Consider the following 4,739-nt stretch of genomic DNA (forward strand, 5'->3'; position numbering starts at 1 on the left):
CTCAGAGGCCTGAAGACAAAACCTTACATAAATATTTCCCAAAATGAGATATATGATGTTAATAGATACATGTTACTGTATTTGACTGTTCAGCAATTCAACTCCATTTTGGATCTTGTGTACATTTATTGCAATGAACTTAATTATGATATGAATGACAGTTTTCTCTTAATGAATGTTTATTACGTAATAGGCTCAGTTCTAAGTTCAGTTCTTTGCCCATTTAATCTTCACACCAGCCTCAGGAGGTAGTTGCTGTGAGTGCCCCATTTTACATATGGGGAAATTGAGGCACAGATCTCTTAAGTAGCCTGCCTGAAGTCCACAGATAAGAATCAGAACTGGGATTTGAACTGAGGCAGTCTAACTCAGAGTGTCAACCTCCATGCTATTAATATAATGCTTACACATTGCTTGAAGAGGTGGTTTTGGCATCAAATATGAAGAATGCAACCCTTCAAACTTTTCTCTTGCAAAATGTAAGTAATTGTATGTTTTGTGTATGTGCTCTTGTATGACTGTTGACATCTCATTACCAAGAAGGAGTTTTGACTATGTATGAGCACAAAAGGTTGTTGATTTGGGTTAATCTTATGTGTAATAATGGTTTAGAATCTTGTCACATGCATTGTTAGTATGTTTCCAAACATTCATGTTCTCAGATAGATAATTAAAAAGCAGCCACAAAAATTTCCCCCCACATGCCAAGAACAAGTTTGATTATGAGGTCTATGTGCCCAGATGATGTGTTCTGTTAACTAAACCAAGAATATAAGCTTAATCCCTGCAGTGACCACAGATTCATAGCTCTTGTAACCATGCCTTTTTATTTAAATGAGAAAAAAAAAATTTTTTTTTTTTTTTTGCTTTGTCAAGGTGAGCAGGCCTTCTAGCTGATGTATTTCTAAGTAACTGCTTGTCTCTCTGTTAACACTACAGACACTGGCTCCAAGAGTTGACGTTTGAACTGTCAGAGGTGCCCCCCACCAGCAATCTGGTCCAAGATCTAGGGTTTCTTTAGGTGGAGTCCAACCTGGTGAAAACAATGGGTCTATTTATCCCTTTCACCTGGAGCACAGTTAACCTCTTGCCAACCTCAGCAGGTCTGACACACTAACTTAGTGGATGCGAATGTTTCTTAAGAGTTTTCTCATGAGCAACTCCTTTGGCCATGTAAACTGCAGGGCAAGGCAGATTAGCTTGTGGGGCTAAAAACTGTTCTTGGCCCAGATCTAGGGACACCTTTCAGTCAACCAGAGTTGCTCTGATAGTTAAGATGGGCTGATGGCTGTTGGTTCAGATAAAAGGTTTGCATTGCTGAGTACTTTTCTTTAATTGGGATCATCTAAATTCTTGTCTGTGAGATGGAGATCCAGGAAATGAATTAAGAACAGAATTTAGCTGTCTGAATGACCTTTGTGTACCATGAACCCTCTTGGTGCCAGGTGCGACAGCCAACAGCTATTAATTGATGGTGATGATGGATGTAGTCTCTCCAGCTAGAGCTTGCTAGCACAAGCCCCGTTGGATTGGAAATGATGTCTGCTGCATTAACAACTTTAGGAGAAGATTAGAGTATCGGCATGTATTTTCAAGTTTCCTCCTTCATTGCATTGTTTTAAATAGGGCATTGAAATAAAATGTGAATGATATAATTGGCTTAAGTTGGATTGTAGTGAGACATCACTTCCTTCCTTCCAGTGTGAGGTTTTCCCTGCTATGTGACCACTCCAGGTACTAAATATCTACCCTCACCAATTGCCAAGTAGCAGTAACATGTCTCAGGCTATCATGATTATTATGATGATCGGAGGGAAGGCCATGCTGTCTTTTAGAAAGCTCTCATCATGAATGTGTTTTTGGTTGAACATTGCTTGCTAACAGATGAACAGCTTGAAGCTGAAGCAAACAAAACCTTTAGTGTTTGTAAGCGTCAGGGTGCCAGGGGTCTGTCTGCAACTGAGCTTTATGTTGACACAGAGAATGTCCAGAAGCCATGAAAGCTTCTGACTCAAGGACTTGCTAGTTGGTTGCTGGCCATTGTTTTGAGTGGGGAGATGGTTATCTTCAAAGTTGTCAAAGGTAAAGTTTTCCTATTGGAAATTTCTGGGCAACTATCATGTGAAATAATTTAAATGCCTTAGTTTAGAGTATGCTTGGTCTTGTGTGTTGAAAAATGATTTGAACATTGGAATTTGAAGAGATCATAACATAATTTTATTTGGGGAATGAGAAACAGGGAACTCTGGGTGTTGAGGATTTAATGACAAAATTCTGGGCGTGAAGATTCAATGCCAACATTACCTTAAGGGCGTGCTTTCCCTTTCAGACTAGATCATCCTTGTTATTGTTGAGTAAAGGGAATCACAGTTTTAACAACCTGGCTTCCCTCAGAAGTTTCAGTTCTCACACAGTCTCATGAGCAGCAGCACTGTCAAGTAAACAAAGGTTTAATTAAGTAAAAAATATTTAAATGTAGTGAAATAGTCCTCCCTGGTTAGTCACAAGTTGGACAATACAAAGAACAGATCTTGGGGGGATTATGAATGGATTACTTTTTCTATTCCCTGTGTTTCTGTTTTTCTTCTTGGTGTCAAATCTCAAGTTAAATTCAGTCAACCATCTAGAGCAAACAAAAAGTGCATAAATGTCTTTTCTGTTCCTGTTCCTTATATTTCATCACTAAACAAAGCAAGTTTCCTTTCTTGGCTTCTTCCCTTGGGAGTATATAAAACTGACACAAGTTTATATTGTGGAGATTCTGCTGTCACTTTGAAAGCATAATGCTTGATCTTGTTATTTAAAAGTTTTTACAGTGATTTTTTGGTTGCTAATGTTGCACTTGCTACAAAATTTGCTGAAGAGACACATCATTTGTTGAGGATTTGGAAGGATTTGTCATTAGGTAAAGTATGTCACATATCTAAGGGTGTATGTTAATTCCATTAAAAATTTTTTTTCTTTAGTCACCTCTTATGACTTAAAAATGTTTGCCACAGATGCATTAATAACTATAATTTGAAAGTTTGGTGTAATAAGTAGTTGGTATTACTAATACTTCAAAATGTGATGGGAAATAAGGAAAATATTGCAAAGAAAACAGACACCTAGGCCATGGGGGGCTGTGCCAAGTGGCTCTTACATCATTTTCTGCCCCAACAATCCCACCAAGGTACATTCTGGTACATGCTATATAGCCATGTATAGCTATATAGCTATACTGTGGGCCAGTATAATAACCCATCTTCCTAATTTACTGTTTGAGCACAGTTATTCCTTTTAAGACACTAAAAGCATTTAATTGTACTCATGAAACCCCTTTTCCCTCTTCCCTGCCTGAGCTGCCTTTATTCTTGTTTCTGTGGGTGGGTGAAAAGGCTGTCCATCTGAAAAGATAGCTCTCAAACCGTTCTGGAAAATGATCTCTCTTCCTCCACGAATGATCATTTTGGTTTAAAATTTATTTCAGGTACATTAAGCCTCCCTGGACTCATACTCAATAACAAATGATCCTACAGTAGATGAGATTAGAAAAAGGTAAAATGAGATCAAAGCGGACCTAGTTGCCGGAGTGACTTATTGCATATTAGTTTGACTCAGCATTACTCCCACTAAAAATAAAAAGAAAGATGAAAATTACCTTTGGGTTTTTGCTGCTGTGGTTGCCCTCTGTGTCCCAGGGGTACCTGGGTCCTTTAAGGCCGGCGAGGTTGGTCTTGCCGAAGCGTAACAGATCTTGCTCCAGGTGAAGTCGCATTTCCCAGTCCTTTGTTGTGCTTCCCTTGGGCAGTAAAGCTATGATTTTTTTTCTGGCCTTGCAAGGGAAAGTGATTCCAGATAAGCTGAGTGTTATGTGGAATATCTCATCTTTGTTGTTCTAGTGCAGCCCTTTCAGCTTTCCAGAGCCAGTCAGACTTGTTATGAGGAGCTAAGTGATTGGCTGGATCTGGGGCTCAGTTTCATAAATTATAGCCCAGCGTACGAGAAGCCCAAGTCCTATAGTTGCTGTAGTCCAGAGGCCTGCCAGTTCCTGCTTTAACGCATATGTAGTCGTAATTGAGTTCTAACACGGCCTTGGATGTTTCTGTCCTAAATAGCTGACATTGCATCTTCAAGACTGTGTGAGTAATCCTGACTGTTTTTTTTTTTAGACTCCGTAAATTAATTACATGCCCCGAGAGGGAGTGATGGTAATTAGAAAATACTGAAGTAGCAAATGATTCATTTTCAAGGTGCTGTTTTCTGTGTATCAAGTTCAATGCAATTAATCGTAAAGCTTCTAAGACCTGGCAGGATTATTCCAGCTTTTTTTTTTTTTTTTTGCCACGAATCAGAGTCAAGCTATATTTTGAAGGAGGCTCTTCAGTGCATTTGCTAGCCGGGTTTGTGTTAAGGGGTCTGGAAAGTGAGAAAGGTCCAATACGAGCAGGTTAAAACAGATTGTTGGTGTCAAAGCCATGGCTGAGAGCCCTTGAGTCCGGCAAGTTTCAAGACTTCCCACCCACATGGTCCACAGCTGGGAGGGAGCAGTAATGATAGGCAGTCTTTTTGGGACACAGGTAGACAACACTCAGAGCGCAGAAAGAGGAGAAGTGTGAAATGGCAGCAAAGCTTTTCTTTACTGTCATCTGAAGCTGTACCAAGACATATTCTGTGGATAACTAGAATATTTTTACATGTATAAAAATGCTCCTCAGTGGTTCTGTTTGTATGGGGGGAGCTGAATGAGAACTCCCTAG

General features: G+C 39.5%; 1 long non-coding RNA gene across 1 annotated transcript; it reads right to left on the bottom strand.

Moving 5' to 3' along the window:
• Positions 2,195–4,470, bottom strand: LOC106503312. The gene is made up of 2 exons (XR_001919784.1): positions 3,641–4,470; positions 2,195–2,431 (listed from the first exon to the last, which is right to left on the bottom strand). It is a non-coding gene; the product is annotated as an uncharacterized LOC106503312 (long non-coding RNA).

The sequence above is a fragment of the Capra hircus genome, chromosome 20, assembly GCF_001704415.2.
Source record: "Capra hircus breed San Clemente chromosome 20, ASM170441v1, whole genome shotgun sequence".
Lineage (NCBI taxonomy): Eukaryota > Metazoa > Chordata > Mammalia > Artiodactyla > Bovidae > Capra > Capra hircus.